The sequence below is a fragment of the Beta vulgaris genome, chromosome 7, assembly GCF_026745355.1.
Source record: "Beta vulgaris subsp. vulgaris cultivar EL10 chromosome 7, EL10.2, whole genome shotgun sequence".
Lineage (NCBI taxonomy): Eukaryota > Viridiplantae > Streptophyta > Magnoliopsida > Caryophyllales > Amaranthaceae > Beta > Beta vulgaris.
The window spans coordinates 24,204,917-24,220,224 of NC_079208.1; the positions used below are offsets into that span (position 1 = coordinate 24,204,917).

Sequence of the window (15,308 nt, forward strand, 5' to 3'; positions counted from 1 at the left end):
CATAATCAATAGAGTCATGCTAAGACCCATTGTCTTGAAGACCCCTTATGAGTCTTCAAAGGAAGAAAACCCAATATCTGTACTTTAGAATCTTTGGCTTCAAATGCTTTGTACATAACAATGGTAAAGACAATTTAGGAAAGTTTGATGCTAGAAGCGATGAGGCTGTTTTTATTGGATATGCTTTAAGTAGTAAGGCATATAGAGTTTACAACAAACGAACAATGTGTGTTGAGGAAAGTGTCCATGTTATTTTTGATGAAACTAATCTCTGCAGGAACCAAGTCATGAAAATGACTTTGAAATAGGACTGACTCGTATTGAGGAGTCAGTAAACATTGATGAGGAACTAACACCTGCAGGAACCGACAAAAAGCATATTTTGAAGAAGAGATAGTTTCCTGATCCTGTTATACAGGAGGAACAGGCACCAGAAATTCATCCAGTAGACGAGACGAATGAAGCTCCTCAAACTGGAGGAGCAGAGACAAGAAGATTTGAACCAAGACCGTGGAAACACTTAAATCCCATCCATTGGATTTAATAGTAAGTGATATTGAAAAGGGAACTCAAACGAGATCCCAACTGAAAAATTTATGTGCTTTCCATGCCTTTTTGTCTATGACAGAACCACGAGATCACAATGATGCCTACTGGAGTCTGACTGGATAAAGCCATGCAAGAGGAACTGAATGAGTTCCAGAGGAACAAGGTCTGGCATCTTGAGACCAAGCCTAAAACCAAAAGGTGATTGGACTAAAATGGGTCTTCAGGAACAAGCTAGACGAACATGGAACATCATAAGAAACAAAGCCAGACTCTAGCCAAAGGGTACAATCAACAAGAAGGTATTGACTTTGATGAAACCTTTGCTCCTGTAGCTAGAATAGAAGCAATAAGAATTTTGATTGCCTTTGCATCATTCATGGGTTTTAGGTTGTACCAAATGGACGTCAAATGTGCCTTTTTAAATGGATATTTGATTGAAGACGTCTATGTGGAACAACCTCCTGGTTTTGAAAACCGGATCTTCCAATCATGTCTATAAGCTAGATAAAGCTCTTTATGGGCTTAAGCAAGCTCCTAGATCATGGTATGAAAGACTTCAAAATTCTTACTTTCAATGATTTATACGAGGAAAGTTGATAGGACCCCGTTCCTTCGATCCAAAGGAACAGACATCCTAGTGGTTTAGATTTATGTGGATGATATAATTTTTGGTGCAACTAACGAATCTCTTTGAAAACGAATTTGCTGAGTTAATGCGTAGTGAATTTGAAATGAGTATGATGGGAGAGTTAAACTTCTTTCTTCGGTTTGCAAATCAAGCAAACTGAAAAGGAACAATGATCCATCAACAAAAATACGTAAAGGAGTTATTGAAAAAATATGGACTGGATCAAGCAAAACAAACCATACTCCTATAGGAACAGGTACAAGGTTAGATGAGGATCAAAGTGGTAAGTCCGTAGATCAGAAACTCTAAAGAGGTATGACTGATTCCTTACTTTATCTAACTGCTAGTAGGCCTGATATATCCTTTAGTGGTTGTTTATGTGCAAGATTCCAATCAAATCATAAGGAATCCCATTTGACAACTGTCAAAATGATTCTTAGATATTTGAAAGGAAGTGACGATCTTTGTTTGTTCTATCCTCGAAGTGACATCTTTGATCTAGTAGCTATTCCGATGCTGACTATGCTGGAGACTTGGTGAATCGCAAAAGTACATCGGGTATTATCCAGTTCCTAGGATCAACTTGGTTTCTTGGAGCTCAAAGAACAAAACACTGTTGCTCTTTCCACAGCAGAAGCTGAATACGTGGCAGCTGCTGCATGCTGCTCTCAGGTATTATGGATCAAGCAACAGGTACGTGACTTTGGCATAAAATTTAAGTGTGTTCCTATATTTTGTGATAACACTAGTACTATTTGCATTTCCAAGGATCCAGTTCATCACTCTAGAGTCAAGCATATTCACATTAGACATCATTTCCTAAAAGACAATGTAGAGAAGGCAAGTCTAATGGATCTTTCCATTATGTACTGACTTGCTGAAAACATAAAAATCAACCTTCCCTCCTTGATAATTTCACATCTCTCTCATTGCATTACCCATAACACCAAAGTGGGTTATGGAAATCTTCTTTCCTCTATTTTCAAACAATGCAAAGTTAAACTGCCTCCTAGTCCCTCCTTTTCTCTTGAGCCAGAAAATTATGTTACAAAAGAAACTCTGACTAGGCTAAGCTTGAGGTTGGTAAATGGAAAGATAGATTTTGAGAGAGAAGAAACTCCAGTAAAGGTTGAAGTGGGTAGTAAGAGAAAGTTGGATGAAGAAGGGGTTCCCAGTAGGTCTGTCAGGAAGAGCCCAAGGTTGGCTGGGTCCAAGTTCCAGAAGGAGTAGGATCAAGGTGACACAGTATTTATTCATCTAGATTCTGATCCTGTCCCTTCTACTGCTGTGGATTTCCCATTACTTTCTACAGCTGGGCTTAACAAGCTACTCCGGAAAATTCAGGACTCCTTGACCCTTCTGCACACCAGGATCAATGCCATTGAAGCTACTGTCAATGTTCTGGACTCTCAGCAGCAAGATCAAATGCTTGCAATCAAGAACGCTGATACTGGGATCAGGAACAAGGTGGATGGTGTGCCCTCCAAGATAGATTATGTGGTGGGGGCAGTAATTATTAAACAACCAGGATCCTCTCTCTTCAAAAGAACCAAACCCTAACTTCTCTTAACTTTGGACAAATTGAGCATGTTTTTTTTGGCTGTAATTATTAAACAATCTTTTGGATTTCTCTTCTTGTGTCCTTCTGAGACACATGAAACATTTTAGTTTCTCTTTACTTTCTTCACTTTCTTTTGCCTTACTCTGCATATTGACTGATTATTGCTGTCTATAATGTTGCTTTCTACATGCCTATTTTGTTTGTGTGTTTGGATGGCTAATATTATGAGATGTCTGTTTGAGCAACTTGCTTATTGTCTAGACTGTTGACTCTCTAGTGCTGCAGGTACAATCCTTGGTTTAGATAATGACAAAGGGGGAAGAGATATGAGTGTTAACTTTTTTTTATCTTAGTTCCTATGTATATTTTTCTCATCCCTGTTCCCAGTTCAGTCTGATCCTGTTCCTAGTCTCAGTAGAGTTTTAACTAGGTTATATTGTGGATAGTTTGTGTAGTTTATTTTCTTAGTCTTTTTAGGTTTTTTTTTTCAAAAACATTAAAACTTAAAAAAATTTCTTAATTATTTGTCATAATAAAAAAGGGGGAATATGGTTATTTCACTATTTTAATAATGACATATATATAATTAAAGTTTACATGATTTTAGTTCATTAAATCCGGATTTTAGTTTATTATGTTAGAAGTAATTTCATATGTCTTAGATTTATTTTTCTTGTTGTGATTATTTTATTTTGTTAGATTTGATCTTTAAGTTTTTAATTAGTTTAGTTATCGTTAGATTTCACAAATAATATGTTAAATAACTTATGAAGAATTGATTACGAGTTTAATCAAGATTAAGTTGTTTATATTATAAATTATTTGTGATATTCGGTTAATATTATGGATGTAACAAAGTTAATATATTAAGGTCCCATAATATCTTGTTTAGTTAGTGTGTGCAGCGTCTTTGATTTTCCTACAATCTAGGAGCCGCCAATCACTAACCTAAGTATGCGCTTAAAAATAGATCGTTAAGGTAGTTCCTACATTTTAGGAACCACAACAACTACTCTATTTATAAGGCGTGTGAACATGAAGAAGTGGCTACGTTTAAGGAAACCAACTGCCAACAGAATTATCACAACGGATACATTATGGAGAAGTGGCTGAAGCTATATGGGATAATAGAGAAGATCTTGGAGAAGATCGTGGAGAAGAACTCGATAAGAAAGGTCCCTACAAATAGAGTTTTGTAATGATCTCAAAAATATACTTTCAGAATTTTATGTAATATTCTTAGTGAAAGTACATCCGGTTTTCTTCTTCTTAGAAATTGATGTATTATAGATTGGGTTGAGTGAATGTAAGTCTGTAATCATTTTGAGAGAAAAAGAGAAAGAGAAAGAGAAGAGAGAAAGAGAAAAGACTTTGAGTGAAGTCAAGGGAGAAGTCAACTGTTCAGGGGGAACAGGCTGACAGGGAACCAGTTCCTAGAGGAACAGAGTTGGTCCAAGTTTAGGTTATACAAAATAGAGTCTTTTGGCCTAAAAGTTATTAAAGAGAATTGAGTCAAAATCCCTCGTGGGTCAAAGTTTTTCTTCCTATTGGGCCTAAGAAGTTTTCCTTGTAAAAATCTCGTGTTCCTAGTTCTTTCTTATTTCATGCAATTATTTCTTTCTTATTCAATCATTCTTTTATTTCCGCAAAAAGTTTGAAAATCTCTCCAACTACAATTCACCCCCCCTCTTGTAGTTGCTTAAGCATTCGTCCAAGACAAACATAATGGTTGAATATGTTGTTTATTAGAACTAAATATGTCCTAACATGTTGATAAATGCGTGAAATTAAGTGCATGGAACATGAAAAGCATAAATCGGCCTGAATTGGCTTTCATTTACCCAAAATGGGTTTCAAACCATGTGAAGTGATTTTCTTGACTCTAATGGGTATATATGTTGTATTTGTAGTTACATATGTCTAAAATGTGGCTAAATACGCGAAACAAGTACACGGAACATGAAATGCAAAAATCGGCCCGGATTGACCTTTACTTACCCAAAATGGGTTTATAAGTATATGAATGGCTTTTAGTTGCCTATAATGGTTGTATATGTTGTTATTAGAGCTAAATATGTTCTAACATCTTGTTAAATACCCTAAACTAAGTACATAGAACATGCTTTGCTAAATGTAAAAAACTTACACAAGTGTCTCCCCATAATGATTTCTTCATTGCCTCAAACACATCTTTTAACTTCACCAAAATGTTGTGTTGGCGCATACAAAATCCAATATGATACCCATACTTTACACGCCAATGTCCACAAGGTTGACCCAAATCATCATACTCGAGGGTCATTTGGGTCTTAACATTCAAACCCTTATTCACACCCCTACCTTTCCGTTTCTTTGTTGCAACACTCCTTGGAGTTTTAGTTGAAACTTGCAACTCTTTCCTTACTTTTTTGGGTGGCACACTAACGAGGCAGCTGGATAATCTTCCCGAGCGTTGTTGTCAATGGGGGGAGCATTATCTCCTTGCTCTTCAAGGAGGTGAACATTGCGCATTTCCTCATCTTCCAAGCGCTTCTCCTCATCATGCGCTACATCTTCCGGTTCACCTTTATCCTCCTCCGTATCCGAATCATACTCGTTATCATCAAATGATGACTTATCGGTTACCTCGTTACTTTCTTCCTGCACAATCACATCATCTAGGACCATGTTTGAGAATCCTGAAATATTTACAAAAAGATTTTAGAAACGCGCAAGATCAAACAAAAACATGAAATAAATTATAAACTCGAAAGACATAACAAGAACATGAAGGAAATTAGAAACGCGCATACTTAAACAAAAAAAATGATGTCCCCCACCCCCTGCACTGCCCCCCCACTGCACACACCCCCTCCCCCCTGCACCCCTGCACTGGAGCACCCCCTGCCCCCACCCCTACAACCCCCCCCCCTGCACTGCCCCACCCCATGCCCTGTCACCCCTGCCACCTTCCCCTTGCACTCCCCCCCCCTCACTGCACACACCCCTGCCCCCCTACACACACACCCTTGCACAGTCCCCCACCCCCTTGCACAATCCCCCACCCCCGCTCAAAACTAGAAATAGGCCATAACGAGTTTCATGTACCCAAATCGGTTTCTTACATATATTGTAACAGCCCGCTCTTCCGAGCTGCTAGCGAAATACACTTAATAACCATAAACAACAACTAACTCTTAATTAATAAAATCGCAGCGGAAAAATATCCTTAAATACACCAATATCTCGACTAATATTCCCAAATATCATATACAACAAAACATAAATAACTATTTTCAAATCAGCTATCTATATACAAACTCAATCCTTAATCTAGAACAACACCATAATCTTGCTTCACTTCCATTCTCGAGCTCTTGATACCAAACCTGCAAATTCAGAGAAGAAAATACAAAACAAAAACAATTCCAAAATGAGTGGAAAACTCGTAACCTTTACTTCAGCCCGTTATAAACATTTTATTCCTCAAATCATTTTCAATTTGTTACAACGCTGGCATAGCTCATTCTCTTAAACAATCAGTGGCAAGTACAGGCTTTGGACAAAAGACAAACGCTGCCTCCAAGGTTCGTTATGGAGCCCAGCAATACTATCCCCAAGGTTCGTTATGGAGCGTAGCCGACCGTATCAGGTCAAAAGAAGTAACCGTCCTCCACCCATACCTTGCCCACTTTCTATTTTCAGTTCATAAACTAAGCCAGCAAAACATTTGCATATTCATATTCATCGAATAACATTTCGAGATTCAACTCACAACATCACATTCATAACTATGGCCATAGTACGAAGTTATTTATTAAAACAGAATAAAGAGATCCACACACATGGGCATGAGTAAATGATTTTACTAAACATAAAAGTTACCTGAATCACAATCCAATTCCACCAACATAATTTCTTTCATAAACTCGAATGATACTTCACTCTAAAATCATCCTCCAAGCGTCACAACCACCATAACGACACCAGGCAGTGGTCGCAAGACAGAGGGGAGAGAGAAGAACAGGGCAACAGCAACCCAGCAGCATAATCACCAACAACAGCGAGACAACCAAGGAGTCGACCGTGCGACGGAAGAGAGGAGAAAGCTCCAGCCAGACGGGGTGGCGACGCGGGCGACGAACCTCGGGTCTAGGGCAGAACAATCGAACGAAACAGGGGAGATGCGAACGGTGAAGAGAGCAAACGGAAGAACAGCAGCGACACAAAGTTGCAGTTGTTCGATGCGGCTCCGGCGGACTTAAAACACCGGCGAGGCAGGAGCGCAGGCTTTCGAGGGGTATGGTTTCGGGTTTTCACATGGAAGGTGAGGGGCTTCGGGTTTTTCACGAGGAGGAGATAGATATGGGGTTTGGGGTTTTGGGTTTCATGAGGAGAGAGAAAGAAATAAGCGGTGGGCATTTGTTTTAATTAAACCGACAAGGATGGGAGTATTTGGGTTCCAGATAACCCAGCGGATAATGGTGAAAATGAAAACCGACTCTAGTTGGGAACTTTCGACAATACCACTCAAATAATTTTAAACAACTAAAATCCAAAACGCATAATATAAATAACTTCATAAAAATTAATATAACGAATATATTACAAAAACGACAAATAAAAATAATACTCCACAACTCAAATAAAATAAGAATTTCCGAAACATAATTAACTTAATAATTATAATTAGCATTAAATAAACGTCCTTAAAAATAGGGCTATTACATACTACCACCCTTATTTAAAGTTTCGTCCTCGAAACTTGAAAATAAAACCAAAATCTCAAACTCATAAGATATCAGGTATCAAACCTCAATTCTACCATCAGCTTCTGTATCTCCACTTCAACTCAATATCATAATCGAGGAGCAAAGAAAACAAAAGGGGCAAAATTTTCAGCATAAGATTCCAGTCATCTCATTCGTAGAGATTTTGTTTGAAATTCGTTTACTTAGCCAAATCATAGAAATTTCTCAAAACACATCACATTAATAACACAAGACACTATATGTTTACATAAACGAAATCATATAGCACACGCAAAAGCGCAACACTTACACACTCAACCTTCAACATTCTTAATTTCTAATCACCAATTCTTAACCACTAATAATCCCAAAGTGATTTCAAACTATCCCAAAGATCTTTTACCCTCGCTAGGTAGCCAACTAGGCATACGGTCGCAAGGTTGCTCTGATACCATCTTGTAACAGCCCGCTCTTCCGAGCTGCTAGCGAAATACACTTAATAACCATAAACAACAACTAACTCTTAATTAATAAAATCGCAGCGGAAAAATATCCTTAAATACACCAATATCTCGACTAATATTCCCAAATATCATATACAACAAAACATAAATAACTATTTTCAAATCAGCTATCTATATACAAACTCAATCCTTAATCTCGCACAACACCATAATCTTGCTTCACTTCCATTCTCGAGCTCTTGATACCAAACCTGCAAATTCAGAGAAGAAAATACAAAACAAAAACAATTCCAAAATGAGTGGAAAACTCGTAACCTTTACTTCAGCCCGTTATAAACATTTTATTTCTCAAATCATTTTCAATTTGTTACAACGCTGGCATAGCTCATTCTCTTAAACAATCAGTGGCAAGTACAGGCTTTGGACAAAAGACAAACGCTGCCTCCAAGGTTCGTTATGGAGCCCAGCAATACTATCCCCCAGGTTCGTTATGGAGCGTAGCCGACCGTATCAGGTCAAAAGAAGTAACCGTCCTCCACCCATACCTTGCCCACTTTCTATTTTCAGTTCATAAACTAAGCCAGCAAAACATTTGCATATTCATATTCATCGAATAACATTTCGAGATTCAACTCACAACATCACATTCATAACTATGGCCATAGTACGAAGTTATTTATTAAAACAGAATAAAGAGATCCACACACATGGGCATGAGTAAATGATTTTACTGAACATAAAAGTTACCTGAATCGCAATCCAATTCCACCAACATAATTTCTTTCATAAACTCGAATGATACTTCACTCCAAAATCATCCTCCAAGCGTCACCTCACAATTATAACAATAATTAATAACTAAACTTAAAGTAATCTAAACTAGAAATCATAATCACAAGTGATTCCCAATATGAAAATCCTTCACGATCTTAATCACATAATCACATATATAGTGATCCTAATAAGAACTAAACATGCCATTACATGCGGTTAAAAATGAGAAATTAAAGAATTGGAACATGAAAAGCCGAAATCGGCCCAAAATGACATACACTTACCCAAAGTGGGCTTCAATACATGTGAAGCTAGTTTAGTTGATTGCAATACATATAGTGATCCTAATAAGATCTAAACATGCCATTACATGCAGCTAAAAGTAAGTATCTTACATCTAATTTTAATTCAACGATACATATATACATATTTGCACATATAAACCAATTTACACATATAAAATAATTTAGTAATATATGAAATTAAAGAAAGTTAAGTATGAGCGATAACATACCAATATCAAGGTTTTAAATAGGGAAATGGAACTCAACACTCTGTCACTAGCACTCTGTCACTAGCTAGCTTCAATAATCAACAACAAAGTTTAAAGTTCAAATTAGTATAAATTACCAAACTAAACTAAATTAAACTAAACTAAACAAAACAAAACTAAACTAAACTAAACCAAACTAAACGAAACCCAAACTAAACGAAACGAAACTAAACTAAACTAAACTAAACTAAACTAAACTATAAACTAAACTAAACTAAACTAAACTAAACTAAACTAAACTAAACTAAACTAAACTAAACTAAACTAAACTAAACTAAATTAAACTAAACTAAACTAAACTAAACTAAACTAAACTAAACTAAACTAAACTAAACTAAACTAAACTAAACTAAACTAAACTAAACTAAACTAAACTAAACTAAACTAAACTAAACTAAACTAAACTAAACTAAACTAAACTAAACTAAACTAAACTAAACTAAACTATAAACTAAACTATAAACTAAACTATAAACTAAACTGAACTAAACTGAACTAAACTGAACTAAACTAAACTGAACTAAACTGAACTAAACTGAACTAAACTGAACTGAACTGAACTAAACTGAACTAATGTAACAGCCCGCACTTCCGAGCTGCTAACTAATCACAATTAAGATACACAAAACAAAATCAACACTTAACAAACCTCGAATTTGCATTTATTTACAGCGGAAACTAAACCTATAAAAACGATCCTGAATCTGTGGGTCAGGGGCCCACAATATAACAACTTGAAAATCAAATAACAGATTACGAATACTTTGAAACAAAACATCTAACTTTAACCTCAGCCCACCATTTCATAACATAAAACTCTTCTTCTTGATCAATAATCATATTCCACGACCTCGACATCAACCCTGCAAAATCACTAACAATGAACCCTGCCCCCACCAGGACAGGTTCGAAGAACAAAATCAGAAAAACTGAGTACACACACTGTCCAACCAGAAATTCATTTTAGTGGCTTAAAATATAGTTGTGCGGTTTATTACTCATCAAGTGGAACAATCCCAAACTTCAAAAATACTTAAAATCAAATAGTTAGAAATGTTTCTATCACGACTCCAGCAACCCTTAACTAGAAAGTTCAATAAAGAGTACTCATACATATACTACAGATAATAAGTTCCTTGCCATAAGGACAATGTTCAACAACAGTTGAAATACATAAGCTCATCCCAAAACCTCATTTTGGTGGCTTAAGACCATTCGTATACAATTCATGCTAGAATTCATATGCTTCACAAGTAAGTTACTTGTTTAAAAATTTCAGGATTACTATCCTTGCACAATCGTATTAAAGTAAGAATTTTTATCATGAAGATCACCACTTAGATCATTCAAAAACCCTTTGGGTCGATAGCATTTAATTTCATTGGGTAAAGCGAACACGAATAGAGAGGGGCTCCTTACACAAGGAGCCGACTGTCTCTAAGCTAATGGAGGTCGTCACCCCACCGTTTAAATATTTATGCTTGCAAGCCTTAACCAGGACAGTCCCATTTTTATTATCTGCTGGACTTCACCCACCCAGCGAGGGTTCGAAAGGAGATCACCCATCCTCCAAGGGTTGTTGTTCATACCGTACCTTATTTGGTATCGGCCTTTACCCACTTGTATCCATAGTTTATTTACATAAATAGTTTAAATGCACAGTTTATCAATACCACACGTGTTTCAAAGAACACATATTTATCCATGAAGAGGAAATAAATCACACACTACTATGGTGTTGCTAATCATTGCAAGACTTGGATCTTCTTTTGAAATCTTTTGTTTTACGTCAACAATTTCACATATTAGTTACGTGTAAAGATATAAGGAAATAATCAATTCTTTACTGCTTGTAAAAGTCGTATAGGCACTTAGTGTGCTCATTTAAACTTTACCAAAAGGGTTGAGTTAATAAGAACATTTGGAACTTTTGTCAAAATAATTACAGCAAAAATACTGAACTTAAAATGAACATAACTTCCTGCTCGGTACTTCGAATTAGGAATTTCCAAAACTTAACCTCAATAACTTTTGGATCATGACTACTCAAAGGAACAATACCCGCTCCATAACACATATTGAGCATCTCGCTCCATAAATGTTGTTTACTTTCCCCATAAAACAATAACTAAATCATAATGCTATTTTCAATAACACAAACTTATATCTTTCAAAACTTATACTCTTGTTCTTAATTCGTATCGCATACTCAATTCCAAAGTGTATCAACGACTTAAACTCTCGTCGTAAATTAATATAAAACAAAACAAAGTTGAAATGTAACTAACATATCCAAAATACCTGAACCTAATAATCTTATTATAACACAAACTCGAATCTCAAATAACTCACTTACCTCAAATATTCTTTTAAAGGAAGTAATATACATAAAACGTATTCGAAATAAATGTCTCTCCGCAGTCAACCCATAACATAATCAAATGTAAAATATGTTTCTCAAAGACTTATAAGATAACTATTATGGAGACCCAATTCTAAGCTCGTGCGATTAACCTGTAATGTTTTACTTGTAGACTATAAGGTATCCTCTAACATGTCTTGGCAATTCCCTTCATCATAATAGTTTCTCTTTGTACTTGGACTTCCGTCTTTAATTATAGCATCTAAACTATAGCATTCCAAAATTCTCATGATATGAATTTTCCCCTTAAAGGTTTTCTTATTCCCAATACATGAACTTTCATTGCCAGAATATAACTTATTACATATCATAAATCACCTACAATTACTATGGCAAGTCAAAATATCTCACTCCATATTTCCCAATACTCCACTCGTTGTCCTCATCCTTCTCAAATTTATAATTCACAACCATATGTCCCCATGTATTTGTACTGAAAGCTCATATTAGCCTTAACACCATACGCTTAGTATTGTCATTATATAACTTTAATTACCATGCTCTCTATTATCTAGATTTATATTTTTCTTTCCCAATATCCATTTACAGAATCTTACTTATCTTACTAGAAAATTATACCTTTAAACTTTCTTACTTAATCCAATTCCAGATATGACCTTTCATAACTTAAATACTGTAAGTTACACTTCTCTATTTCATATTCTTTTAAACCACCACCCATATCTTGATCCTTTATTTCTCTAATATGACCTTCACATTTCAGATCTTACTCCTCAATATTTAATATTTCGTCTCAAATACTTATTTTGGTTATAACATCTCTTGGTCTCACAAACTTATTGTAACCACTCTATTAACCCTTAGATTAATGTTGAACTTCCAAAATTCACTTCCAAATAATTAATTATCTAACTTGACTTTATACATAACATTTTATACTCTCCCACCTTCCCATTTCCTATTTTTACTTCTCCAATTAGAAAATAAGACTCCAAACTCTTTTGCACTCCTCATTGATACCCATAATAGAAGTTTTCCAAACTCAGTTATCACCTTCCCTCGACTTAGTCAACATAACTCAAATTTAGTGTCTGATACTTCCCAAAACCATCACTCCAGCCCTTTTATATCGATATCACTATTACAAAACTCATTTATTTAACTCTATGTTACAACTTTGAGTGTTTCTCATTCCCTATATGTATATATACCTTCCAATATATACTTTTATAGTCGTCTGATCTTTAAGAACCATATAATTTTTATATCGACAACTGACCCATTAGTTGACGTTGGCACTCCAAAACTTACACAATCACCCAACTCCACTTTCAAATAATAACTAACATTCTCAAACATAATTCTTCGATCTACTAATTTGTCCCACAACTACTTTGACATAACTTTCCAATATTACAAAACCCAAATTCCTCAAATAGTCCTTGTTGCTATCCTTCTATGACATAATGTAACCTTTTTTAATCTGAACTTATTCTCCTTATAATAATAGTTCATACTATTCTAGTTCATAGTTTACTACATGTATATTCCGTACTCAAATAATAGTCCTCCAAAACTCATGTTATAGCGTACTCTGAAATTACAACCACAACTCCAAACCCATATCTTCCAACCTCTAATGCATGTATTTCGAAATGGGTAATCAAACATCATAATTGATTTCTTAAAAATTCATACACGAAACTTGAACAAGAATTAATGTTACCAAGATGTGATACCGAGGTTCTCAACAACTTACAGGTATTATGTTCTTATAAAGTTTATACATTTATAACCATATATAAACGAACTCTTTTCTGAAATCATAATTGAGCTTCATAACCTTATCCAATCCCCTAATATATAACTCACTTAAGTCATAGAATCAAACTTATAACTATTGAAAATATGGTGAAACTCTCATTTAGAACCAATGTACATGCCTTATTCATATCACAAAACATGGTTCATCAAACAAATTTATACTATTGAGTCTCAAAACAACATAACTTATAGCCAATAGAACTTAACATGCGATTTAGTTCTACCTTTGTCTTAAAACTCATAAACATGTATTTCAGAAACCATATAGTACAAATCACATTTTTAATACAACATAAGTTTAACTTATGAAAACATATCAAGATCAACTTATATAGTTTATATGATCAATCGAAATATTAATAATATATTTGAAAAGTGGAAGGACATGTGTGTACCTTTATACGATTCCCAATAATTCGACATTCTGGATAACCAACTATAGCTCGAACTTCATAAATTATCTCCATATACATACTCCAACAACGACCTCAAAACAATACCAACAATCATTAACCATCCTCACAACAATTTAGATAAACAAATTGAATTACTCATACTTTCTAAGCTCTTCCATGAACTAACCACCACAACTCTTATATACAACCCATTCTACTAATCCAACTCACAACATCAATTCCATCTCTAATTAACATCATTTGGATTTCAAAGAGTATATCAAACGACATAATTTATAAAATCAGTTTTTATAAACTTACTTAAGAGGCTTACTTCATATTAGAAGCTTCAATCCAATAAGAGAGATAAAATATTCAATCTTTAAGTTTAACAATTCTTATCATAATTATATTTGCTAATCAATAACAAAATTGAGAACCAAGTTTATTTCTAAAATCAGAATATAAAATCCAATTGCACCACACTTGAATTGGAATAAAGGAGATGAGGGATTAAGAAAAATTAGCTTATACCTGCATATGTAAAGGAATACCAAAATAATGGCAGCAATAAGGCAAGCAAGCCAATCACGGCAGCAGCACAACACAAAGTACAACAGTAGTGCTGAACTTGTGTAAGGCGTAACTCATAGCTCCGAACTCCAAATTGAGCGATTTTTGTGCTCAAATTCATTATCGAAGTGATCTACAACTTTGATTCAGAAACAAAGAGCAAAATTGGATTGCATGTTATAGATAATTGAGGAAACAGATTGTCGGAATAAAAACAGAGGAGAGAGAAATGAAGATAGGAACAACAAACTTACAAAGACCATAACTCATAGCTCTGAAATCCAAATCAAGTGATTTTTGTGCCCAAATTCATTAGCTTGAAGTGATCCACAACTTTGATTCAGCAACAAAGAGCAAAATTGGATTGCATGTTGTAGATAATTGGGGCAACAGATTGTCGGAGTGAAAACAAAGGAGAGAGAATTGAAGGTAGCAACACCAAACTTGCAAAGACCATAACTCATAGCTCCGAACCCCAAATCAAGTGATTTTTGGGTCTAAGTTCAATAAATTTTCGAGATCTACAACTTTTATTCAATAAGTTTGGGAAAATTCCGACTCTAAAATGCAGAAATTGAGCATGCACAGTACGGGGTATAAAATCAGAGGAGAGAGAAAATTGAGGTTTTGGGGTTTTAGTTTTGTTTTAAGGTTTCTCCCAATTCTTAACCACTTGGGTTATTAAACTGAAATCTTGAAGAGAATAATTGATCTATAGGAAAAAATACACTTTGGCACTTGATTGAGAAGTCATAAAGAAAGAGAGAGTGATGCTCTAGCATCTAGAGTAGATGACATGAGTGAGGAGAAATAAATTGTAAATAAAAATGGGTTTCTCTTTATTTCAAAGCTTAAAATCATTAACTCAATATCT

The 15,308-nt window shown here is 35.1% G+C and overlaps 1 long non-coding RNA gene across 1 annotated transcript; it reads right to left on the reverse strand.

Annotated features, from left to right (window-relative positions):
- Positions 1-9,878: 9,878 nt before the first annotated feature.
- LOC125491633 (uncharacterized) lies at positions 9,879-14,151 on the reverse strand. Its single transcript, XR_007268368.2, has 2 exons — positions 13,862-14,151; positions 9,879-10,146 (listed from the first exon to the last, which is right to left on the reverse strand). It is a non-coding gene; the product is annotated as an uncharacterized LOC125491633 (long non-coding RNA).
- Between the last annotated feature and the right edge of the window lie 1,157 nt (positions 14,152-15,308).